At 42.8% G+C, this 27458-nt stretch overlaps 1 protein-coding gene and 1 long non-coding RNA gene across 6 annotated transcripts in view; one reads left to right on the top strand and one right to left on the bottom strand.

Annotated features, from left to right (window-relative positions):
* The window catches only part of vwc2 (von Willebrand factor C domain containing 2), a 113702-nt gene extending 108865 nt beyond the window's left edge, over positions 1-4837 (bottom strand). Inside the window, exons 1-2 of one of the 5 annotated variants that reach the window (XM_078428028.1) lie at positions 1302-1400; positions 685-740 (exon numbers count right to left, since the gene is read on the bottom strand). The gene's annotated coding sequence lies outside the window, so the exon portion shown is untranslated. Of the gene's footprint in view, positions 1-468; positions 647-684; positions 741-1141; positions 1227-1301; positions 1422-4769 lie in introns of those variants that run through there. The other 4 variants (XM_078428011.1, XM_078427994.1, XM_078428019.1 and 1 more) reach the window with 4 other exon arrangements.
* Positions 283-27128, top strand: LOC144609532 (uncharacterized). Its single transcript, XR_013549336.1, has 3 exons — positions 283-349; positions 25073-25189; positions 27029-27128. It is a non-coding gene; the product is annotated as an uncharacterized LOC144609532 (long non-coding RNA).
* Positions 27129-27458: the final 330 nt, after the last annotated feature.

Here is a 27458-nt window from a genome sequence, read left to right on the forward strand (position 1 = left end):
TCTTCTAAATTCCAGCGAGTACAAGCCGAGTCTATCCAGTCTTTCTTCATATGAAAGTCCTGCCATCCCAGGAATCAATCTGGTGAACCTTCTCTGTACTCCCTCTATGGCAAGAATGTCTTTCCTCAGATTAGGAGACCAAAACTGTACGCAATACTCCAGGTGCGGTCTCACCAATGCCCTGTACAACTGCAGCAGAACCTCCCTGCTCCTATACTCAAATCCCCTCGCTTTCTTCACTGCCTGCTGCACCTGCATGCCTACTTTCATTGACTGGTGTACCACGACACCCAGGTCTCGTTGTCAACTCCAGTCACTGAGCACCGTAAACTTAAGAAGACAGCAGCAGGTCAGTGCCACACACCACACCACCGATAAATGAAAAATCCAACATGTTCACCGGCCGTGACTAATGCTTTTAAAACCAATGCGAGCTGAGCGATGCAGCTAAAAAAATGTTTCGGTTACCGCGCACGTCCACTCCAAGGCAAATCAGAAAATGTAAGGCACGCTGCCCTGCCCCAATAACGACATGGTCCTCGAAGTCTGGGGATCCGAATGAGCTGGGCGAATGGGATATTCCAGCGGGAGGAAGGCAGGCGAGGAGACAGACAGACAGACCGCTCGCTGCTCAGTCAGCCACGGCCGCCAGTGACAGCAGCTGCGGCCAACCCGGCAACTTACCGGCGGCTCACCACTGCCCGCCACATCCATCCTGTCACTATTTGACGTGGCTCGGGCTGCAAAGAACAAGATCGCCGCTATGAAGGCGAGGTGGCTTTGAATTCTGATTATTATTATTTTTGTTGTGCACACACATCCAGTCAAAACACAGAGCAAGCGCAAACTTTAAACAGTCTTGCACATATTTATCAATAACGTCTCACAGGCAATCTGCTGACTGTCACCTTTTGGCGAGAAATAAAAAGTCAGATCTAGTTACCTGTCTGATCTTGGTCACTGTGTGTGTGTGTGTGTGTGTGGGGGGGGGGGGGGTGTGGGGGGGGGGGGTGGGTGTGTGTGTGTGTGTGTGTGTGTGTGTGTGTGGTGGGGGGGGGGGTGTGTGGGGGAGGGTGTGTGTGTGTGTGTGTGTGTGAACATGCAGCCGACGTGTCGCTACAATGACAGACCGCCCCGGTACCTGGAGCCGCCGCTGTTGTGGGCACTGACTGACTGACTGACTGACTGACTGTGCGGACAGAGCGCTGACCCGCAGTGAAGTCGCGTCGCCCGGCCGATCCCGATCAAGATGTGGCAGCGGGGGGAGGGAGCCTCGCGTTAAGAGGACGAACACCACTGACCTGAAATGATGGGACACCACGCCACGGCAAACATGCAAGTGCTCGGTCCCGGTGAGGGAGGGAGGGAGGGAGGGAGGGAGGGCGGTGGAGATCTGGTCCCTCCGGTCTACTCCATAACCAGGGCACCACACGGAGTCTCCCCACTCCCCCAACCCAGCCCAGCCCAGCCCCCAGCCCCAGCCCAGCCCCCAGCACAGCCCAGCCCACCCCAGCCACCGCCGCCAAACTCCAGCCCAGCCCCAGTCCCAGCACAGCCCAGCCCCCAACCCCAGCCCCAGCCACCGCCACCAAACTCAGCCTTGCTTGGCGGGGACACGCTACTGGGCTGTTCCCGTCGGCCAGCACCACCCCCACCCCCACCCCTCCCATCCCCTCCAAACAACTCCACAACTAAAGCCTAACCCCCCGCGGATGGGCAGTGAGTGATGGAAGAGATGGTCATTCAACACGGGGAGGTGACTGACTATCTGGGTCACACAGAGCTGTCCCAGCACAAAGCGCAGGTACATCCGACCACTGACATTTAAACAAACACTAAAACTAAAAGGCAGCGAAATGATAAAAACGAGGAGGAAACAAAAACAAACAAGGCGGAGGAGCGAAGCTGAGCGGAGGGGAGGGGAGGGGAGGGGAGGGGACCGGCGGGATGGTTTAATCAATGTGATCGATAGATAGCCTGTTGTGCGGCCAGACTCGGGTACTGGAGGCTGCACCGTCCCGGGGTTGATCGGAGGTGAGAAGAGTGCGAAGCTCTTCTCAGGTGGGTCGATGTTTTTTTAATCCTCCTGCTACCTGATTCTGTTGATCAGAAATTAAACGCGATCTAGTGACGGCAGCAAGATGTGAACGTCTGAAAGAGCCTCTTCAACATGTGGCCGGGAAACCCCCGCCGCGCCTGCAGCTGGAAGTCGGTCTGAAATTGCCCAAGTCCATTCAAACTTCTCCAGGAGTTTATTGCATCATGTCTGAATTCATAATATGAGAAATCCATGCTAAACAAGTGGGATTTTTGAAGAGGATTAAAACTCATGATTAAGTTTCAATTTGCTTGCATGTTTGGCATGTAATTGGGGAAAGTCGTATTGTTTTGTATTGAGAATTGAGGATCTACCTTGACCATATCTCCTCCTACCCTGCCTCTTGTGAGGACGCCATTCTTACTCAATTTCTCCAGCTCTGGTGCATCTGCTGCCAAGATGAAGATTTCAACTCTAGGGTATCTTGTCCTTTTCTTCACTAAACATGATCTCCCTGCCCTGCTGTTGTGGATGGAGCTCTCATCTGTGTCTTCTCTGTGTAGGAAGGAACTCCTCTGTGTTGTGCTCTTGTTCTCTCTTCCCCCAAATGGAACATGAATAGAGTTCACCTCGTCCTTGTCTATCACTCCACTAGCATTTGCATCCAACGCATCATTCTCTGGCATATTTGCCACCTTCAAAGTAATCCCACCATGAGTCATAGAGTGATACAGTGTGGAAACAGGCCATTCCTGTCTAACTGTTTCTTATATGTTGGGATAATCTCTGGCACAACTACCTCCTCTGGCAGTTTGTTCCATACGTCCACCACCCTTTGTGTGAAAAGGTTACCCATCAGATTCCTATTAAATCTTTTCTTCTTCACCTTAAACCTGTGTCCTCTGGTCCTCGATTCACCTACTCTGGGCAAGAGACTCCGTGCATCTAATCAATCTATTCCTCTCATGACCTTATACATCTTTATAAGATCACCCCTCATCCTCCTGTGCTCCAAGGAATAGAGTTCCAGCCTCCTCAAGCTCTGCCTATAGCTCAGAACCTCTAGTCCTGGCAACATCCTCATAAATCTTTCCCTTTCCAGCTTGACTTCAAATTCACTTGGACCATCTCTGACACCTCCCTCACCTTTCTTAACTCATCCCTTCCCACCCAACCCACCCCTTCCTCAGGTACCTTCCCCTGCAACCGCAGGAGATACAACACATGTCCCTATATCTCCTACCTCGACTCTGACCAGGGACTCCAAAGGTCCTTTCATGTTAGGCAGAGGTTCACTTGCACCTCTTCCAACCTCATCTACTGTATCCGTTGTTCAAGGTGTGGACTCTTATACATCGGCGAGACTAAACGTAGATTGGGCGATTGTTTTGCTGAACACCTTCACTCAGTCCGCCTGGACGTACTTGATCTCCAGATTGCCAAACACTGTAATTCCCCTTCCCATTCCCACACTGACCTTTCTGTCCAAGGCCTCCTCTATTGTTATTGAGGCCAAATGTAAATTGGAGGAACAGCATCTCATATTTCGCTTGGGCAGTTTACAACCCAGTGGTATGAATATTGATTTCTCTAACTTCAAGTAACCCCTGTATTCCCTCTCCATCCCTCCCCCACCCAGGTCATACCAGCTTCAAAGTCGTCTTATGAGTCTCATTATCTGTACTCGTTCTCACCTAGCAAATAGCTAACTATGGCCTGTTTCCTTTATCATCGTTACTTTTTGCATATCTTTCATTCATTTGTTCTATATCTCTCTACATCACCGGCAATATCTCTCATTTCTCTTTCCCCTGACTCTCAGTCTAAAGAACGATCTCGACCCGAAATGTCACCTATTCCTTTTCTCCAGCGATGCTGTCTGACTCGCTGAGTTACTCCAGCTTTTGGTGTCTATCTTCGGTATGACCATTGAATTCTCCAAGTAACACATTCTTATTCTACCCTCTGTTTCCCCCACTCCCACCCAACATATTTCTCACACCATCTCCCACCACCCTGGTCACGCTGCTCCTTTTCCCTCCTCCATATGCTCTTTTCCCATCCCCTTCCCATATTTCCCTTTTATTCCCTCTGTTTCCTCCTCTCCTTCCACCTATATCTTACCCTCTGGCTTTATATTTTACTCCTCTTCTTTAATTTATCTGACACACTTTTGTCTCCTTTTCACCTCAAGCCTCAGTCAGCTACTCCACCCATCTGTTAATCACGTGCAGGGAGGTATTGTAAATGCTGGTTTAAACCAAAGACGACACAAAAGGCTGAAGTAACTCAGCGGATCAGGCCGCATCTCTGGAGAAACAAATAGGTGATGTTTCAGGTCGAGGCTGAGTCTGAAGAAGGGTCTCAACCCAAAACGTCACCTATTCCTTTTCTCCAGAGATGCTGCCTGACCCGCTGAGTTACTCCAGCCTTTTGTGGCTGTCATCTGTCAAAATCACCTTCCCCTCACCTGTATCCACCGATCACCTGCCAGTCTTTCCCCACCCACATTTCTTCCAGCTTTCTCCCCCCCCCAATTCCCTCAATCGGAAGAAGGGTCCAAACCTGAATACTGTCCATCCATTCTCTCCAGAGATGCTGCCTGACCCATTGCATTCATCCAGAATTTTGTTGCTTACCGAAATGGTAACATGGGTTCATGGCTGTGGTAATGTTCAGGCAGGGGAATCAATGGACAATCGCAAACGATCGAGCCGATGTCTCATATTACCTTACATGTAGTGTGGAACTTCTTTGATCCTTGTTCCAGATGATGGTGTCTGTGAGTATAGAATGACACTTTTGTTCCTCAGACCTGGTGAGAAGGCAGTTTAGTTCTAACAGTTTTTTTAGTGTTTACTATCCTAGCCTAATCATTAATTGAAGGTCCTTCAAATCCTTTTTCACAAAGTAATAACAATAATCTACAATAATCCAAAAGTTCTAATTTTAGGTCATAATCTCAAAATGGTAATATTTTTCTCACTTACGCAGCCCGATCTGAGCATTTACTGCTTTTTCTGCTTTTGATTAACAAATAACATAGCTGAGGGTAAACACAGGAACAGAAATAACAACTGATTGCTGGTGAGGTTCTTGAAACATAATTGGAGCAAGGGAAGCCCTTTGAGTCCTTTAGATCTGTTTCATGATTTAATTCAAGGTTGATTCTCCACCTCACCATCACCACTGTATAATCCCTTTATCTCTCAATTCCAGTATAATGGAAATACGATACGATATGATACGATAAGGTAGAACTTTATTTATCCCAGGAGGAAAATTGATCTGCCAACAGTCGTAAAACAAAAGATACATGAAACATGAAATTAAAGTGACGAGTGGAAAGGATTGGGGATGTGCAAGGAGTCAGTCTACCCCAGACAGAAGGGGGAGGGGCTATAAGGTTTGATAGCCACAGGGAAGAAGGTTCTCTGTGGCGTTCTGTACTGCATCTTGGTGGAACCTGTTTGTTGCTGAAGGTTGACCAGTGTGTCATGGAGGGGGTGAGCTGTATTGTCCAAGGTGCTCCACAGTTTGAGGAGCATCCTCCCCTCCAAGATCACCTCCCATGAATCCAACTCGCCCCCAGAATGGAGCCAGCCTTCCTGATGAGCTTGTTAAATCTCCATAGCACATCAGACTTGAAATAAATTTGTGTATAATATGTATATTAAATTGGAACTTTTGCAAATTTCATAATATCCCATTCCTTAAAGCATCTTTCTCATAAGCACCCCATTTCAGCTTTTGTTCTTTCTGATACTTATGTAAATATCTATCATGTATTCATAAAATACTCACAATAGATCTGTGCTACTAGGGGAGAACGAATGTAAATAACATTAACGATTTCTAAATAACTCCCTATATAACAGGGAAGGAAAATTCATCAGTCCACTTAGATCACCAAACATGGATTTTAATAAGATAGACACAAAATGCTGGAATAACTCAGCGGGACAGGCAGCATCTCTGGAGAGAAGGAATAGGTGATGTTTCGGGTCGAGACACTTCTTCAGACTGAGAGTCAGGGGAGACAGAGACACAGAGATAACGAAGGGTAAGGTGTGAAAATGAGACATCAAAAGAGATGAGGTTCAAGGAAAATGTAGAATAGATCACTGTTAGCTAGAAGGTGACAAGGAGAGAGAGGGAAAGCAAAGGTTACTTGAAGTTAGAGAAATCAATATTCATACCATTGGGTTGCATGCTGTGCAAGCGAAATATGAGGTGCTGTTCCTCCAATTTGCATTTGGCCTCACTCTGACAGTGGTGGAGGCCCAGGACAGAAAGGTCAGTGTGCGAATGGGAGGGGGAGTTAAAGTGTTTAACAACCGGGAGATCGGGTGGGCTTAGGCGGACTGAGCAGAGGCGTTCAATGAAACGATCGCTGAGCCTGCGCTTAGTCTCGCCGATATATAGGAGTCCACACCTGGAACAGCAGGTACAGTAGATGAGGTTAGAGGAGGTGCAAGTGAACCTCTGCCTCACCTGAAAGGACTGTCGGGGTCTTTGGATGGAAGGAGGAGGTACAGGGCCAGGTGTTGCATCTACTGTGGTTGCTGGGGTAGGTACCTGAGGAAGGGGTGGTTTGGGTGGGAAGTGATGAGTTAACCAGGGAGTTGCGGAGGGAATGGTCTCTGCGGAAAGTGGAAAGGTGTGGAGATGGGAGGATGTGGCTAGTGGTGGGATCCTGTTGGAGGTAGTGAAATTGTCGGGGCATTACGTGCTGTATGCGACAGCTGATGTGGTGAAAGGTAAGAACTAAGGAGACTCTGTCCCAGTTGAGACAGGGGAGGGGAGCAAGAGCAAGAATGAGGTACTGAGGAGACCCGTGTGAGTACTTCATCTACGATGGAAGAAGGGAACCCCTGTTCCCTAAAGACTGAAGACATCTCGGATGTCCTGGTACAGAACACCTCATCTTGGGCGCAGATGCAACGTAGATGGAGGAATTGTGAGTAGGGAATAGAATCTTGGTAGGAGGCAGGGTGGGAAGAAGTGTAGTCTAGATCAGTGCTTCTTAAACTGGTGAATGGTTCACCCAAGGGTGAATGAAACGAGAGGGGTGCATGAAGGGTGAATGACTTAATATATATAAAATTATACACAAGGGAGAATAAGATGAAAATTACCGAAAAACATAAGAAAATTTAGTCGAAGGCGAATGAAAGTTGGTGATAAAGACTCAAGGGTGAATGAGTTTAAGAAGCACTGGTCCAGATAGCAGTGCGAGTCTGTAGGTTTATAATAGATATCCGTCGATAGTCTATCTCCTGCGTTGGAGATGATGAGATCAAGAAACGGAAGGGAGATGTTGGAGATTGTCCGAGCGAATTTGAGTGCAGGATGGAAATTGGTACTGAGGTTAATGAAGTCCGTGCATTCTGCCTGGGTGTAGGAGGTAGCCCCGATGCAATCGTCAATGTAGCAGAGAGGGAGTTTGGGGATAGGGCCAATGGGGCCTGGAAGGCATTTGATAAAGTCCCTCACTGTAGGCTGACCCAGAAGATTAAGATGCATGGGATTAACAGGGACTTGGTGGCATTGATTCAAAACCGGTTTATTGTTCGAAGACAGCGGGTTATGGTAGATGGACACTATCCAGGCTGGATGTCTGACCTGTAGAGTTTCAGTGCTCTGATCTTTGTGATATACATAAATGACTTGGACATAAATGTAGACAGGTTGGTTCATGAGCTTGCAGATGACACCAAAATTGACGGGGTCACGGACTGTGAGGAAGGCTGTCAATGTTTACATCAATGTATAGATCAGCTACAGAAATGGGCGGAGAAATGGTGGATGGAGGTTAATCTGAGCAAGTGTGAGGAGTTGCACTTTAGGAGGATGAAAATAAGAGGAAAATATACAATTAATGCATAACACTTAACTGCATTGATGTTAACTCCGTCCATAACTCTCTGAAAGTGGTAACACAAGTAGAGTGGTAAAGAAGGCATATTATCTGCTTGCTTTCAAAGGTCGGAGCATTGAGTAGAAGTCAAGAAATCATGATGCAGCTTTACAGGACTTTGGTTAGGCAGCATTTGGAGTATTGCGACCAGAACTGTATTACAAGAAATGCAGGTTGGATGTGCAGGAAAGATGTGGTGGCTTTGGAAAGTATGCAGTGGATGTTTACCAGAATAATGCCTGGATTAGGGGGTATTAACTGCAGGGAGAAGTTGGACAAACTTGGATTGTTTTCTCTGGAATGCCAGAGATTGTGGAGAGACCTGATAGAAGTATATGAAGTTCTGAGGGGTATAGATAGGATATACAGTCAGTACCTTTTTCACAGGATAGAAAAATCAAATACTAGAAAGCATAGTTTTATCTGTGGAGGGACGTGCTGACATTAGAGAGGGTCCAGAGGAGGTTTATGAGAATGGTCCCGGGGATCATTGGCATAACATATGATGAATGTTTGATGGCACTGGGCATGTACTCGCTGGAGTTTAGTAGGATGCGGGGGGATCTCACTGAAACTTACCAAATAATGAAAGGCCTGGATAGAGTGGATGTAGAGAGGATGTTTCTATTAGTGGGAGAGTCTCGGATCAGAGAGCACAGACACAAAATAATAGGACGTACCTTTAGAAAGAAAATTAGGAAGAATTTCTGTAGCCAGAGGGTGGTGAATCTTTGAAATTCATTGCCCCAGACGATTATGGAGGCCAATTCTTTGGGTATTTTTGAAGCGGAGATTGACAGGTTCTTGATTAGCAATGTGTCAAAGGTTATGGGGGAAAGGCAGGAGAATGGGGTGAGAGGGAAAATTAGATCAACCATGATTGGATAGCAGAGTAGACCCGATGGATCGAATGGCCTAATTATAGTCCTATGACATATGAACCTATGAAAAGGGAACTGTGGGCAGTTTCTCATTCCCTGATAATAGTGATAAATGACCAGGCTGCATGACCTGAAGGCAGCTGGAGACAATGATATTTCCTGGTACCTCTATTTGCAGTCTGAGGCTTTAGGAAACTGCTATTGAAGGAGCCTTGTTCCATTGCTACAGTGCTTTTTGTAGATGGCATAAACCACTGTCAGGTTGGAAGAAATGAAAGCTTAATGTGGATCATGAAGTATTGGTCATAATATGGTAAAAAGCTACATTACAGTTAGAAGGAAAATATAGTAGATGCAGTTAAGATACAGGATTAAATAACACACATTTTAATAAGATTTGAACCCTCTTTCAATGTATTTTCAGAAACACTGCAAACCAGATTGAAAATAGGAACTTTCAGGCAACCCTATCGTCTGGGAGATAATTAATGTTAGAAGTTGAGGGTAAGAAAGAAAAAGCAAATACATTGTTTCCTACCTTAGGGGAGAACTAGTGCAATATATCACTCATGATAGCCATTAAAGAAGACAATGTCGATATATCCAAGAATTCTGTCATGATTTCTTTCTCTCTGTTGTAACGGCAGAACTATGGCTGTGAGTTTGGAAACACAGCATAAAATATAAAGGAAAACAATTAAATTCTGCAAATGTTTGGTGGCTTCTAAAGAGCAGAATCTCTGCACAATTAATGTACAAGTAGTTCAGGAGCACAGAGTTTCTACTTACATTGCACTTTTCATGACATCCTGTAGCCAGTTATGAACGTTTTAAGTGCGGCCATTCCTTCAATATTCAAAGTCACCAAGGAAATAGATGGAAGAGGTCTTTGAAAATGGATAGGCTTTTAAGCGTTTATTGAGCCAATGCCAAAATGTCCTTAAATTCCCAGCATGCTATAGCGTGTAGTGCATTTAAATTCCCAGCATGCTATAGTGTGTAGTGCATTTAAATTCCCAGCATGCTATAGTGTGTAGTGCATTTAAATTCCCAGCATGCTATAGTGTGTAGTGCATTTAAATTCCCAGCATGCTATAGTGTGTAGTGCATTTAAATTCCCAGCATGCTATAGTGTGTAGTGCATTTAAATTCCCAGCATGCTATAGTGTGTAGTGCATTTAAATTCCCAGCATGCTATAGTGTGTAGTGCATTTAAATTCCCAGCATGCTATAGTGTGTAGTGCATTTATTTTGTCGGGAAAAGCAGCATTTCAGTTTCAGGATTATATATGGAAAACAACATGGCTTGAACATGGGACCAAGCACTGTAGTTGTCAGTGTTTCCCATATACACACACCAGCCAAAATTATTGACTTTACATTTTCAACAAATGGCCATGTTTCCAGGCTTGTATACTTCATTAGATCATTGTTAACATTCCACAACACACCAAAATGTTAATGTGTTAATTATAAATAAATGCCTCACAAATTGTAAGATGACAATATACCCATTAGCTAGTACATTTGTCATCTTGTAGCTTACTGTTTGCGGTGTATCTATTTTATAATTAACATGTTAATAATTTTTGCCCATACATTAAATGAATCAATCCATATTAACTATAGTGCTTTAAATATCATTCAAAGCAAGTATAAAGATTATTAATTTGTAAATATTAATATTTTAAAATCCAAAATACAATTATATTTTTAATAAATTATGTAAATACTACTCAACTGCAGTCTTTACAATTAATGTAATAAGCATACTTTAAACATGAAGATAGAGAAAGACTGTTAACAGAAAATGAACAGTGACATCAAGATGATTTATATAAAACACCACAAAGTGCTGCATTAAGTCAGCAGGTCAAGCACTATCTGGTTTGCATATGGCAATGGAGGAGGCCCAAGACAGAAAGGCCAGCATGGGAATGGGAAGAGCAGTTAAAATTATTCGTCATACCTGCCTTATTTAACTAATCAGGCAGATTGGCTAATTTCATTCAAGGTAATAGAAATTATTACAATGATTTAAAACTGTTATTGAGAAATTAGGAGGGGCATGCCTAGACTTCCAAAATAGCATTCGTTAGTTGCACACTTATTGTTGGGGAGCTTCACGGTGTTACCAATTTGGTGAGAGTGCTGAACGCACATACAGTGAACATTCCTCAGAAGACTGCAGAACAAGAAGATCATGGAGTCAATCAGTGAGTGCTTTAGCTCTGGCTCTATCTTTTAGATCTCACTGCCTCAGCTGAGACCCTCCACTGACCTTGTACAGCTGAACATGCATTCAGCAGCATGAAGGGAATCCCACCCAGAGGGATGGTCCACTACTCGCAGGTTGGTTGCTGAGTGATTTCTTCTGATTGTTGCTCCAGTTGTACACTTAGCTTTCTATGGTGCGTTCAGGTAATGCAACTATCTAGGATGCAGAGAGGAAGATGCTGCATATTTTTCATTGACCAAGGCTTCTGCACAAACCAGATGGTTAGATATGTGAATGGATTCAGAGGCATTCAGATTGTAATACATCCTGAGTAGTGGGGATGCAGAGCTTGACGAGGAAGGTGTAAGAGGGCCAGAATGGTGATCATTAAGAGGACATGTCTACTCAGAATGTTTGGTGAACAGTTCTACCAGCACCGCAGTAAAGATCAATGAACACGACAATTGAATGTCAGTAAAAAAAGACCTCACTGAAATGTTCTCCCGGCTACAGTTAACAACTGCAATTTGTGAGCAACACAAGAATTGTTTTAACAAAGTGACCATGACAACAAAGATTCTTGCTCTCTAGCTCATTACAGCACTGGGAGGTATTTGAAAAACTGTGTCTCTCATTTTTCCAATCGCTCTTGTTTACTGCAGGTTGAGTTTAAAAATAAATGTAAAATGTTTCATTCTCCCTTATTGCAGAACAACAGGCAACAACAACAATAACACTCAGGATTACAGGTTTCTAAATGATAGGAGGTGCCATTGGCTGCAGGTGTGACACATCAGTTTGATCCAGTACTAATCTCCCAACACCATTATATCACCCCCAAAATCTATTTTGTGGAGCCAATGGATGTGGGTGAGGATTCACGCAAGAAGAAGTATGTGAAAGCTCTTGAGCCTGGCAGCGGTGTATTCACAGTCTGGAGATTAAGTTCCAGTATTAAGTAGGCTGTGGTGTTAGGTGTCATAATATACATACAGGTTGATGAATCTCCAGAGCTGGATGAGATCGACCCCAGCATAGGAAACAATGGACGAGTTGTCCGGCACCACTCCCCAATGTCCAGCTGGCCAGCATCTCATTGTCAACATAACTACAAGCACGCCCTGTTTTTACACAACCTCATCCACTGTTAAAGAAAACTTTAAAACACACCACAAAGATCAGGTAGGTAGTCAAGACTTTATTTAAGAGCCTCAAATACAATGAGAGCAATCTAGTAGATTCCCCACCAAACAAATATTCATCTGCTTCTTATATACAGAATCGCCCTTTGATGTGTTGTTTACTTTGCAGGCACAAGCATTTTTCCTTCTTCGGAATGGTCTGATGACAATTATAAATCATGCACCTCCGAAAGACAGATCAATCCTACCCCATTGCAAATAAACAGATGTCCTGTTACCTTTTCAACCTCATTTTAAAGTTTTACAATTTGTTTGTCGTCCACACCACCAAAGAAGAAGGTCATGGTTGTCCTCAATTAAACTCATCTCTCCTGTCGACTCCCATAACCTTTGATTTTTTTTAGAGTTCAAGCACTATCAGAAAATTAAACTTGGTATGACTGATATCTGAAAATGTATCTACTAACTCTGACCACACACATGAAGACTTTAAATCATTGTAGCATTATATCCAGAAGTTTTGGTTTTGCCTTGTAGCCTCAACTTCCACCACTGTGTGCTCATATTACCTTCTAACATACGGCGCCTTTGACGGCACTGGGATATAACCCCTGGAGTTTAGAAGGATGAGAGGGGACCTCCATGAAAGTTACCGAATAGTGTAAGGCCAGCATGGAGTGGACGTGGGGAGGATGCTTCCATTAGTGGGAGAGTCATGGACCAGAGGGCCCAGCCTCAGAATAAAAAGACATATCATTAGAAAGGAGATGAGGAGGAATTTCTTTAGTCTGTGGAGTTCTGTGTGCCAGATGATCATGGAGGCCGTCTTTGGGAATTTCTGAGGTGGAGATTAACAGATATACTTGATAAGTAAGGGTGTCAAGGTTTGGGGTGAAGGAAGGAGAATGGAGTTGAGGGAAAGATAGATCAGCCATGATTGAATGGTGGAGTAGACTTGATGGGCCAAATGGCCTATTTCTGTTCCTATGACTTATGAACTATCTTTGTTCAGAAGAGCCCCTGGCCGTCTGTCCATATAGGATTCATATTTTAGCCTTTTGAAGCAAGACCTAAGGTGAAACATTTTAAAACGGAGCTTATTCTTCACCATGTTGTGCCATTTTCTACGGTTTCCTGACGAGTTTCACTTCCACACCTCTGACAGAGCCGCATGCAGAATTACTACATCTTCCTTTATGAACAGGGAGCCTGTTGCCTGCATTACAATTAACAGACTCGGATATGTATTGCAGTCCCAGTGTTCATTTATGGGGGCAATCCAATTTCCCATCGTTTTTCCCGTCCCCTCGCATATAATTTAAACCTTAACAAATGTTATTCCCTGCATTTAGTGTTTTCTCAGAGGATTGTTTCATATCACTTTAAAAAATAATATGATATTGATCATGAACAATCTTGAATATAGATATAGTAATATATTATGAATAATATATTACTCTTTCATCAGAGTTAATAACTCTGATCAACTCTGATATACAGTGCTCTCCATAATGTTTGGGACAAAAACCCATCATTTATTTATTTGCCTCTGTACTCCACAATTTGAGATTTGCAATAGAAAAAAATCACATGTGGTTAAAATGCACATTGTCAGATTTTAATAAAGGCCATTTTTATACATTTTGGTTTCACCATGTAGAAATTACAGATATGTCCATACATAGTCCCTCCATTTCAGGGCACCATAAAGTTTGGGTCACAGCAATGTCATGTAAATGAAAGTAGTCATGTTTAGCATTTTGTTGCATATCCTTTGCATGCAATGACTGCTTGAAGTCTGTGATTCATGGACATCACCATTTGCTGGGTGTCTTCTCTGGTGATGCTCGGCCAGGCCTGTACTGCAGCCATCTTTAGCTTATGTTTGTTTAGGGGGTTAGTCCCCTTCAGTTTTCTCTTCAGCATATAAAAGGTATGCTCAATTGGGTTCAGATCGGGTAATTGACGGCCACTCAAGAATTTACCATTTTTTAGCTTTGAATAACTCCTTTGATGCTTTAGCAGTATGTTTGGGATCATTGTCTTGCTGTAGAATGAACCGCCGGCCAATGAGTTTTGAGGCATTTGTTTGAACCTGAGCAGATAAGATGTGTCTATGCACTTCGGAATTCATTATGGTACTACCATCAGCAGTTGTATCATCAATGAAGATAAGTGAGCCAGTACCTTCAGCATCCATACATGCCCAGGCCATAACACCCACACCACCGTGTTTCATAAATGAGGTGGTATGCTTTGGATCTTGGGCAGTTCTTATCTCCTCCATGCTTTGCTCTTGCCATCACTCTGATATGTTAATCTCCATCTCATCTGTCCGCAAGACCTTTTTCCAGAACTGTGGTTGCTCTTTTAAGTACTTCTTGGCAAACTGTAACCTGGCCATCCTATTTTTGCGGCTAACCAGTGGTTTGCATCTTGCAGTGTAGCCTCTGTATTTCTGTTCATGAAGTCTTCTGCGGACAGTGGTCATTGACAAATCCACACCTGACTCCTGAAGTGTGTTCCTGATCTGTCGGACAGGTGTCTGGGGATTTTTATTTATTATAGAGAGAATTCTTCTGTCATCAGCTGTGGAGGTCTTCCTGGGCCTGCCAGTCCCTTTGCGATCAGTAAACTCACCAGTGCTCTCTTTCTTCTTAATGATGTTCCAAACAGTTGATTTTGGTAAGCTTAAGGTTTGGCTGATGTCTCTAACAGTTTTATTCCTGTTTCAATCTCATAATGGCTTCTTTGACTTTCATTGGCACAACTTTGGTCCTCATGTTGATAAACCAATAAAACTTCCCAAAGGTGATGGAAAGACTAGAGGAAAGACCAGCTGTTGAGAGCTCTCTTATACCTGCATTCAGGAAGCAATTAAACACACCTGAGCAATTACAAACACCTGTGAGGCCATGTGTCCCAAACATTATGGTGCCCTGAAGTGGGGGGACTATGTATAAACATAGCTGTAATTTCTGCGTGGGGAAACCAAAATGTATAAAAATGGCCTTTATTAAAATATGACAATGTGCACTTTAACTACATGTGATTTTATTCTATTACAAATCTCAAATTGCGGAGTACAGAGGCAAATAAATAAAAATGGGTCATTGTCCCAAACATTATGGAGGGCACTGTAGTAGATGCTCCCCCTGTTATCAAAGGTTAAAGATCTTTTATTAATCTTTAAATTTGCACTAATGTCAAGGGGTCCACGAGCCGTCAGTTAGGGGAGGGTTGCTGGAGAGGTTTGGACCCAACGGGTCTGTGGGTCATCTAGTAAATCTTTAAATTTGCACGGATGTCATTACAAGATGTTTACTACAAATTTGAAAATAATAGCATTAGTTGATTGTTCATATCAATAACCAGTAACTGAAAAGGGCAGGAGATTATAATTTGATTCATGAACCACTAATTCAAACACTAGATTTGGAAATATTTCATGAAAAGTGTAAAACAAATTTACATATTTTTGTTCTGATGATGAAAGAACCTGTTGCTTTTACTGAAATGGTACAATACTGAATAAATAGTGAATTGTGTATTGCTCATAGATATTCATGGTGGAATTGTTTGATGAGTTTAGTTTAGTTTAGAGATACAGTGCAGAAACAGGCCCTTCGGCCCACCATGTCCACGCCGACCAGCGATCCCCTTACACTAGAGCCTTGGGACAATTTATAATTTATTTTCTACTGAAGGCAATGAAGCTACAAACCTGCATGCCTTTGGAGTGTGCTAGGGAACCTGAGCACCTGGCGAGAACCCACGAGGTCGAAGGGGGAACATACAAACTCCATACAGACAGCACCGTAGTCAGGATCGAACCCGGATCTCTGGTGCTGTAAGGCAGCAACTCTACCACTGCGCCACCTCTGTTGCTGCCACCGTTCAGTTAAATAATAGATGAACAACTGTCATAACAAAATGACACAAGTCTCTGAAGTAATGGCCTGGACTGTCTGATGTACCATGAGCTTTAAGTTGGAATGCATAATGTAAAATCCTATCTTTGATAATGACCACATCAGTCCTCAATGAAGGCCCTTTTGAAAATGCTGCATTTCATAATATACTCAGACTGACATTGTTTTAACATTATGATTTTGTACTGATTTAATCTTGTGTTAGAAAGATGGCCTGGGGTATTAAGTGGTGATTTTAGTTGTAATAACCTTGAATTCATAAAAGTTAAGCTGCAAGAATGGTGGAAATATATTGTTTTTGAGGCTAAAGCAATGTTGGGAACACAAAATAAAACTCCATCTTAGTTTCCTGGTTAGAGAATGAAAGAGTAATAGAGAGGAGTTGTGCAGGATAATATAATTAATTCACTGTATAATATTGGTGGAACTAAAGTTGGAAAGCTAAAGCCAAGGAAATGAAAGAATTGGCTGCAGTTATAATGGCTGTGACAAATAAACCAAGGCAATGATAGGTAAATCAAGAGAGCAGTCAGTCTTATGGTGGCAGGTAGGGTTCAAATATACCATGGGATTAAGTGTTCCTTAATCAAAAAGCATAGGCATTTATAATTTTTTTTGGGTGGTGGAGTTGGTTATTGTTACTAAATGCAGGGAAATGGTCCCAGCCATTATCTACCGATTGTGCATACAATGTATTGCAGAGGGTCTCTGATGCTTTACAGGATGAATAAAATGTGCACATTCCCATGAAGAGCATCCATTGGTAGGAAGGTAAGATAGACACCAACTGCAGGGAGATTAAAATAAAGGAACATAGAATTAGTGGGGAGTTTTGGACCAGGGGTCATAGTCTCAGAATTAAAGGATGTTCCTTTAGGAAGGGGATAAGGAGAAATTCCTTGAGTTGGAGGGTGGTGAATCTGTGAAATTAATTGCCACAGAAGACTGGAGGTTATCAATAGATATTTTTAAGGCAGAGATAGATAGATTCTGGATTAGTACGGGTGTCAGAGGTTATGGAGAGAAGGCAGGAGAATGGGATTAAGATGGAAAGATAGATCAGCCATGATTGAATGGGGGAGTAGTCTTGATGGGCTGAATGGCCTAATTCTGCTCCTATCACTTATGAACCACATCTCAGAAATTTGTAAAGCTGGAGGGGGAGGTTACAAAATGTTGAGATGGGTAAAACCAAAAAGTGATTTGAAACAAGAGTGCACATTGTAATAGGGGTTGAGACCTGGAGAAAGATGTCTCAGTTGATTCAGGGTCATCTGTGGCTCTCCTTTAGATTTAAAAGCCTGCAAATCTAGGTAGATTTAATAACTATCTGACCCATTCCTTACAAGAGTCTTGCCCCTTGTATCAAAGGATTATTTCAGAAACAAATAACTCCTCTGATGTACTAGTTCCCAACTGCGCTTCTCTCAGATGATTTTAGCTTTATATCTAATGAGCCTGGCTATAATAGCGTTGATTTTATGAGTATTGACTAAAGGCAAGTGTCTAGGAACATAGGATGGAGTTAGAGGTCTCATCCCTGACCAGTCCCACTTTTTCTCATTAGTAGTTAGCATCATGTAGAAGTAATCTTCAGTTCTTAACAGGGAGATTAATTATACCAACAAACATGCTATCAGGAATTTGAAATTCCTTAACAATATGATCACCAGAGTGGCTTCCATCACAATGATACACATTAGAATTGGGCATCACGTTGAAGGTGATTCAACAATTGCACCCTGCTGCACCTTTAAAGCAGAGAAACAAACCAATCCACTTCACAGGAAACTATTAATTGAGAATTGATTCCAAGCTGGTTCAGGAAATGTTGGGCCAGAATGTGCTAATGTTTGGACAGTGGGGCAAGAGAGAACCACTGATTTGCTGAGGGGGGGAGTACAGAGTGTTATTGGACTATTCTGCAGGCGCTCTGCAGCAGAGACATTAGGAATGCATGAGAGGTTAGATGAGTACGCATCCGTCCTCTCATTCAGTCTCAGGCCCCATCGTGAGTCCAGCAGGTTCCAACAGGTTCCCCACCAAGCTACACAAAATTCTATTTCACTCCCTCGTCATTGGTGATGGATCGAAATCTTTGAATTACTACATAACAGTATTGTGGAAATACCTTCATGAGAAAGATCGCTGATGGTTTTGGGGAGACTTGCTAATAAGCCATTCATCTCATAGAGTCCTACAACGTGGAAACAGGCCCTTTGGCCCAACCTGCCTAAACTGATCAACATACCTCATTTACACTAGTCCCACCTACCTGCCTTTGGCCCACATCCCACTAAACCTATCCTATCCATGTTCCTGTCTAAATGTTTCTTAAACGTGGCATTGGTACCTGCCTCAACTACCTCCTCCGGCAGCTCGTTCTAAACACCCACCACTCTTTGTATAAAAAAGTTACCCCTCAGGTTCCCATTAAATTTTTCCCTCCTTACCTTAAACCTATATCCTCTGGTTCTCTGGATCTCATGAAATGAATGAAAAAAGATAAATGGGCATGATCCGAAATTGGAAATCAAATCCAATATTGGATGAATGTCAGATTGTCTTTTGTTATATGTTGAAGAAAATAATCCACTACAGATCAATACTCGCATATGACACATAAAACATAATACTCCATGACACACTGGTTCCACCAAGATGCAGCACAGAACACCAGAGGAGATCCTTTTTCCCTGCGGCTATCAAAGTGGACAACTTCCCCTTCTTTCGCGGGGTAGGCTGACTCCCCTTCCCCCTCCAATCTTTGCACATGCTCAATCCTGGACTTTCCACTCGTCACTTTAATTTCATGTATCTTGTGTTTAATAACTGTTGGAGGACCAATTTCCCTCCTGGGATAAATAAAGTTCTATCGTATCCTAAAGTATAGTATCATATGAAAGCAGTTAACTGAGGTCAGCTGTAAAATGTAATGGGAGACATGTGCCATTATCAGACCTCAGTTAAGCAAAGGTCGGAATGAAATGGAATCATTTTTGGAAATCTGGAGCGTCTTAATTATAGAAGTTGGACGGACTTCGATTATTTTCTCTGGATCTTCACAGGACAAAGGAAGACTGAATAGAAGTATATAAAACTATGAGACGTGTAGATAGGGTAGGAATCTTATTTCCACGATTAAAGTGTTAAATATTAGAGGACCTGGGTGTAAAGTGAATAAGCAAAGTTTAAAGGAGATTTGCAAGTCAAATATTTTACATTAAGATTGTGCCAAGTGTCTAGAACACACTGCCAGGGGAGCTGGTAAAAACAGATATAATAGCAAAGTCTAAGAGACATACAGACACATGAACAGGCAGAGAATGGAGGGATGTGGATCACGTGCAGGCATTTGGGATAATTAGATAACATCATGGTCAGCACATGGTGGGCTGAAGGACACCCTACCATTCTATGTAAAATTTGTAAAGTTTGCATGCATTTTGTTCAATGGTGAAATACTTCAAAATCGATTTCACAAAATAATCAGTTGCTTTGCAATCAATCTGCACTTTCAAAGATCGTGTTAAGGTATGGGTCAGTGCAGGAAGTCCAGCAATATATCCTCTTGTTTTTGGAAATTCTGTACAGTATATGGCCACATCTCCAATATCTGTTCCTAATGAGAATGACTAAAACATGTCTTACGTAGAGAATTAATTTTATCTAAAAATCTCATGAAAAACAGACTTATCTATAAAAGATAAATTGAAGATATCCATATTTACAGTGAGAACATTTGGTTAATTATGTAAGAACCCACTTCAATTATTAAAAGCTTTCAATGAAACAATGTTTAATTATTCATTGATAGCCACGAGACAGCTTATGCAAGCAAAATACAAGTATTGTTGTCTATGAGTACTGAGCAGCAAGAAAGTTAGCAAGCTTTTTCTCATATTTTGTATCTGAACTCAGCTATACCTCAGACTAATGAAATGAAAGCTCTTTTTGCTGCATGAAAGGAATTTGGCTCACTTTTGATTCACGTGAATGTGCTACACACCAAGGACTTCTCACTTAAACTGATGGATTGTATGGCATCCTCAGGCTAGGTCAGTAGCTTCCTAATTAACTCCTCATGGTGCTCGGACGTGACAGTTCTGGCGAGCTCCTGTTCCCTGGACCTGCATTTTTAAATGTTGAAGTGGTGTCCTTACTACATGCCATGGGAATTTAATTTGGCTATCCTGTCAGCAGACTACATCCCACCCCATGCTGATGTGTAGGTTGCTCTTGAGGAACTACACACTGCTACCAATAGATTTGGAATAAAATATCCTATGGTCTTGTTCATCTTAGCTGGCCAATCTCAAGTGTGTGCTACCAAATCCATCTGGCCAAACTCAAGTGTGTGCTACCAAAAATACTATCAGCATGTCTCCTGTCCAAGCAAAGGCCCAAACATCCTTGACCACTGCTACACAAACATCAAAAGGCAGTGACTGCTCCACCCCCTTTGCTACACGTTGGAAATCTGGCCACCTGACAGTGCTTCTATTCCTTACTCGCAAACTGAAACTTAAGCGGGATGATCCCTTACAGAAAGTCATAGTGCTGGTCTCAGCAAACAGATGAGACTTGCCTTGAGTCGGTGGACTGGTCCATGTTAAAGGATTCCGCAGCCAATCTAAGATAGGTGGAGGGGCAGGTGGTATTGAGGAAGCATGGATGCTGCAGAAGGATTTCAACAGATTGGGAGGGTGGGCCTTTTCCTCTCCTCTTTCATCTCATCAGTATTAGTGACCGGCATTTCAGCCACCGTCTTTTCAGCATTCCACCTCCCTTCATTCTTTGTGATCCTTCTCCAAATATCCTCTTTTCACAATGGCATTGGCAAAATTGTTTTTCAGGTGCTACAAACTCAGTGTCATAGGGGTTATTGTTTCTGCCATGATAGTAATTATATTGTAATGTTTTGGTTTTTTTGCTATTACCATTTGATCAGTACAAAATGATTTCATCAATGCTTGGCGATTATTGTGAAATCTTCCTGATGAAAATGATGGAGTCATGAAGGTTTTGATCACTGTCTGTACATGTTCTCAGGCCAGCTGCACATGATGTTTAAAAATTCTATCTCTTTTATATCAATTGGAAAACAATTCAAATTGATAACAAAGTGAATTAAAAAAGCGATGCTTGATGCGAATGGGAAGTGGAAAGAGAGTCAAATGTTACTCTATCTAAGTAACTGTGAAGATAGAACATAGAACATAGTCCAGTACAGCCAAGGAATAGGGGCTTTGGCCCACAATTTTGTACTGAACATAATGCCTAGTTAAACTGATCTCACCTGCCTGTACATGATCCATATCCCTCTTGCACTTAACCTTGCACTTCCACGTGCCTATTTAAAAGCTTCTTAGATGCCACTGCCATGCAGTATCTGCCTCCACCACCAGCCCTGGCAATGCCTTCGGGGCACCCACCATTCTCTGTGTAAAAAACTTGCCCCCCACATCTCCATTAAACTTCCCCCCTCTCATGTCATAGCTATGCCCTGCAGGTTTGGGTATTTCCACCCTGGGAAAAAAGGGTCTGACTGTTTATCTCATCTGTTCCTCTCATAATTACATATATTTCTATCAAGTCTCCCCTCAACCTCCAACGCTTCAGAGAAAACAATCCAAGTCTTTACAACCTCTCCCTAGAACTGTATTCCAGGCAGCATTCTGGTAAACCTCCCTTTCCAAAGCTTCCAAGCACCTTTTCCAAAGCTTCCACATCTTTCATGTAATTGGGCGGCCAGAATTGCACACAATACTCCAAATGCAGCCAAACCAGTCCTATAGAGCTGCATCATGACTTCCTAAATCTTATATTCAATGCTCCTGGCAATGAAGGTAAGCATACCATATGACATCTTTACCACCTTTAGTGAGCTATGAACTTCGACTCCAAGATCCCTCTCCACATCCATGCTGTTAAGGGTCCTGCCAGTAACTGTATACTCTCTCCTTACCTTCAGCCTCCCAAAATGCAACATCTCAAACTTGCTCAGGTTAAACTCCATCTGCCATTTCCATGTCCATTTCTACAGCTGATTTGTATTCCGCTGTATCTTTTGATACCATTCCTCACTGTCTGCAACTCCTCCAATTTGGTGTCATCAGCAAACTTACTCACCAACACATCCATATTTACGTCTAGGACATTTATATATATCACAAACAGCAGAGGTCCCTGTACTAATCCCTACAGAACTCCACTGGTCACAGACCTCCAGCCACAATATCTACTATCCACCACAACCCTCTGTTTTCTATGAATAAGCCAAGAGTAAGCAATGAATACGATCTTTAATTTAGTGACTCAAGAGACTGCAGATGCTGGAATGTTGAGTAAAATGCAAACTGCTTGAGGAACTCAGTGGGTCAGGCACCATCTGTGAAGGGAAATGAACTGTGAGGAAGATGCTATGAGGTTGCAGGGTGACTTTGACAGGTTGTGTGAGTGGGCGGATGCACGGCAGATGCAGTTTAATGTGGATAAGTGTGAGGTTATCCACTTTGGTGGCAAGAATAGGAAGGCAGATTATTATCTAAATGGTGTCAAGTTAGGAAAAGGGGACGTACAACAAGATCTGGGTGTCCTAGTGCATCAGTCACTGAAAGGAAGCATGCAGGTACAGCAGGCAGTGAAGAAAGCCAATGGGATTTTGGCCTTCATAACAAGAGGAGTTGAGTATAGGAGCAAAGAGGTCCTTCTGCAGTTGTACAGGGGCCTGGTGAGACCGCACCTGGAGTACAGTGTGCAGTTTTGGTCTCCAAATTTGAGGAAGGATATTCTTGCTATTGAGGGCGTGCAGTGTAAGTTTACTAGGTTAATTCCCGGAATGGCGGGACTGTCGTATGTTGAAAGATTGGATCGACTAGGCTTGTATACACTGGAATTTAGAAGGATGAGAGGGGATCTTATTGAAACATATAAGATTATTAAGGGGATGGACACGTTAGAGGCAGGAAACATATTCCCAATGTTGGGGGAGTCCAGAACCAGAGGCCACAGTTTAAGAATAAGGGGTAGGCCATTTAAAACGGAGTTGAGGAAAAACTTTTTCAGTCAGAGAGTTGTAAATCTGTGGAATTCTCTGCCTCAGAAGGTGGTAGAGGGCAATTCTCTGAGTGCTTTCAAGAGAGAGCTAGGTAGAGCTCTTAAGGATAGCGGAGTCAGGGGGTATGGGGAGAAGGCAGGAACGGGGTACTGATTGGGAATGATCAGCCATGATCACATTGAATGGTGGTGCTGGCTCGATGGGCCGAATGGCCTACTCCTGCACCGATTGTGTATTGTCTATTGACAGTCGACATTGCGGGTCAAACCCATTTTTCAGGCTTAAATTCCTCTAATTGATTGTCACGAGGGAAAAGTCATTCACGAGCACTTGTCTTGACAGCTGCGTTATGATTCCAGCTGGGAAATCTGTGAGTGCAAGTTGGAGTCGGCTTTGAAGAATTCAGGTATACGTTTTAATAAACTCTTACATGAATGACCACAAATAAACCTACATAGCCAAAGGCAGCTTTATTCAAAATCCTCGGTGGAGGAAAGGGAAGTGAACCAAAAAAAGGGAAGAAAAGCTTTTGGGGCCTGGAAAGTGAAATTTTGCTGTCATGATTTGTGCACATGGCTGCCTGAGATGTTGTTTACCCAGTTCATATTTGTTTCTGAGAAGGAAACTTGTAAATAAGATGCTTAAGGCTTGTCATATCCTCTCCTGATTGGAAAGTAATTGGTCGTCACTATTTCAACTTTAATTAAAACTGTTTCTGATTGCTCATCATCTTTCTTTGATTCATGTGTGGCTTTACGAACAGTGACTTGCAAATCCTTGATCCAGAAAAAGAATATTTGGTGCAATAAAAATAATTAGAATGAATTGTGTAGTGGTTGAATTCCATATGCAGAATGCACGACTTACAGGATGAACGGGCTGCAACTTACAGTACTTTTATAAAATGAATGTAGTCATTACTCATTTGGATAAGCCACATTGCACATCGTTAATCATTGATTACATTTTAAGAAATTATCCAGTGCAAATGCTGTAATTCAACATTTTTGATTGCTCCAAATTTGTTTTTATTGTCATTACAAAAATGTGTTTTCCACCTTTTTCATTGTAATCCAGCATTTTTCTACTGAACAAAGAGATTGTCATTTATATCACAGTTTTTATTTTAGGTTAACCGTATCTGCCTGGCTGTTGATGGAACTCAGTGATGATAATGGCATTAAATATAAAAATAAAGTGGTTATGCCCTCTCTAGTCAGAAGACATTTTCTACACTGTAGTACTCCAATATGGAGTGCGGGCATCAAATCAACAATCCATGCTGGATTTGACCCTTGGGAGCATGTTATTTCCCATGCATGCTTATCAAATATGTTGTCAGGTATGATTCATGTATGGCTGTGTGTGGATGTCATTCTGGATATCTAAGAGACAACAAAAATCCCAATTTGTCAGCCAGAAACTAGTTGAATGAATTAAGCAGGGTTGAATGACTTTTCTCATCTGTGCTGTGATTTTATTTTCTTCAGGTTGTGTTCTGAATGCCTGTTGTGATATGTTTTTGCTATCTGTCAGTAGTGAGCGGGAGGGAGGGGAGAAAGAGATGACAAAATTAAATAGTGTTGCAGGCATTCACTACTGCCTGGGTTATAGCATGTTCATAATTAGGATCTGCAACATTTTTACCTTGACAGGATTAAATTTTTCCATTTTCTCCTATATGCCATTAAAGTGACAGCAGGAGTTGGTGGATATAGTATATGATAAAATCTTTCAGAGGTTGCTATATTATGGAACGCACCCCAATCTTGCACTGGTGCAGGTATTCACTTCAGTGGGGCAGTAATGCAGAGTTTGTACTATCTCCTGCAAATTTCAATTCAAATGATCATATATTTTTCTATTTGCAAAAAATCAAAGTGCTGGAGATACTCAGCAGGGCAGGTGGCATCTTTGGAGGGAAAAGGACAGACGGCATTTCAGGACAGGACCTTCTTCAGACTGATGGAGTGGAGGAGAGAAAACTGGGAGTGAGAGGTAAGGAGAAGAGGTGGAACCAGAACTGGCAAGAAATAGGTGGATTCAGATGAGCAGGAATGATGGGCGTGTGGAAATAGAAACTAAGGCTGTAGGTGAAGTGCAAAATAAACAGTGTGGATGTGAAATTTGAAAGAAGAATGATTGGGAGTAAAATGGAGAATATGAAAGGAAGGATAGTGGATGGAAAGGGGAGGGGGGGCATGTGTACTTGGAGTAGGGAGAAGTGGGTGATGAATTAATGGAGGAGGGGAAAGGATCTGGATGATTTGTGCGGAGGTGTGAAAGAAAGATGTATGCGTGGGGTGAGGGAAGGAACTGGGTAGGTGATAAGTAGGGGGGGGGGGGGTTACCTGAAAGAGGGAGGTTATAGAAACATAGAAAATAGGTGCAGGGGTAGGCCATTCGGCCCTTCGAGCCTGCACCGCCATTCAATATGATCATGGCTGATCATTCAGCTCAGTAGCCTGTACCTGCCTTCTCTCCATACCCCCTGATCCCCTTAGCAAAAAGGGCCACATCTAACTCCCTCTTAAATATAGCCAATGAACTGGCCTCAACTATCTTCTGTGGCAGAGAATTCCACAGACTCACCACTCTCTGTGTGAAGAAATGTTTTCTCATCTCGGTCCTAAAAGACTTCCCCCTTATCCTTAAGCTGTGACCCCTGGTTCTGGACTCCCCCAACATCGGGAACAATCTTCCCGCATCTAGCCTCTCCAACCCCTTAAGAATTTTATATGTTTCTATAAGATCCCCCCTCAGTCTTCTAAATTCCAGCGAGTACAAGCCCAGTCTATCCAGTCTTTCCTCATATGTAAGTCCCGCCATCCCAGGGATCAATCTGGTGAACCTTCTCTGTACTCCCTCTAAGGCAAGAACGTCTTTCCTCAGGTTAGGAGACCAAAACTGCACACAATACTCCAGGTGCGGTCTCACCAAGGCCCTGTACAACTGCAGCAGAATCTCCCTGCTCCTAAACTCAAATCCTCTTGCTATGAATGCCAACATACCGTTCGCTTTCTTCACTGCCTGCTGCACCTGCATGCTTGCTTTCAATGACTGGTGCACCATGACACCCAGGTCCCGTTGCATCTCCCCTTCTCCCAATCGGTCACCATTCAGGTAATACTCTGCTTTCCTGTTCTTGCCGCCAAAGTGGATAACCTCACATTTATCCACATTATATTGCATCTGCCATGCATTTGCCCACTCGCCTAATCTATCCAAGTCACTCTGCAGCCTCCTAGCATCATCCTTATCGAATAGTGACATGCCTGTGCAGAGTGAATGTGGAGAGGTTGTTTCCACTAGTGGGAGAGGCTAGGACCAGAGGCCATAGCCTCAGAATAAATGGATGTACCTTTAGAAAGGAGATGAGGAGGAATTGATTTTGTCATAGAGGGTGGTGAATCTCTGGAATTCATTGCCACAAAAAGAGGCCAAATCAATGGATACTTTCAAGGTGGAGATTGACAGATTCTCGATTAGTAAAAGTGTCCTGGGGTTATGGGGAGAAGGCAGGACAATGGGCTTGAGAGGGAAAGATAGATCAGCAATAATTGAATGGCAGAGTGTGCTTGATGGGCCAAATGGTCTAATTCTGCTCCAAGAACTTATGAACTTATGAAATTGGAGAATTCAATGTTCATACCGTTGGGTTGTAGGTTACCTCAGTGGAATTTGATGCGCTCTTCCTCCAGTTTGCATGTGGCCTCACTCTGGCAGTTGAGGAAGCCAAGGACAGAAAGGCTTCTCACTCCCTTGACTTTCTTCTTTCTATTCCATCAGTCTGCAAAACTGTTCATCGAAACATTGTCTGTCCTTTTTCCTCTGCAGATGATGCCTGACCCACTGAGTTCCACCAGCACTTTGTTTTTTACTCAAGATTCCAGCATCTTCAGCCTCTTGTGTCTCTATACCTTTTTCCATTAGCAGGTAAGAAAGCAATTCTGCACACAGATTGATGACTGACACACTTCAATGAATTTGTTTCAGCCCTCTCAATTTGTTGATGAGTTTCCTGGGAAATTCCTAACATAATGTTAAATTGAAAAGCATGTTAAATTGAAAAGCATTGCTTCAACTGAGTGCTAAACATCTGTTATTTGGTAACTCACTTCTGAGGCATTCACTCGCCCACAGTTTAATGTTCCCCAGTGAAGTTGACCAGTCTGTGGGGTTGAGCTGCTTTCCTGACGCACGGTCAATTTTCCCCATTTTAATCCACAATCCACATACTCCAACATCAGATTTCATACTTTTTTTT

The sequence above is a fragment of the Rhinoraja longicauda genome, chromosome 2 (genome assembly GCF_053455715.1).
Source record: "Rhinoraja longicauda isolate Sanriku21f chromosome 2, sRhiLon1.1, whole genome shotgun sequence".
NCBI lineage: Eukaryota > Metazoa > Chordata > Chondrichthyes > Rajiformes > Arhynchobatidae > Rhinoraja > Rhinoraja longicauda.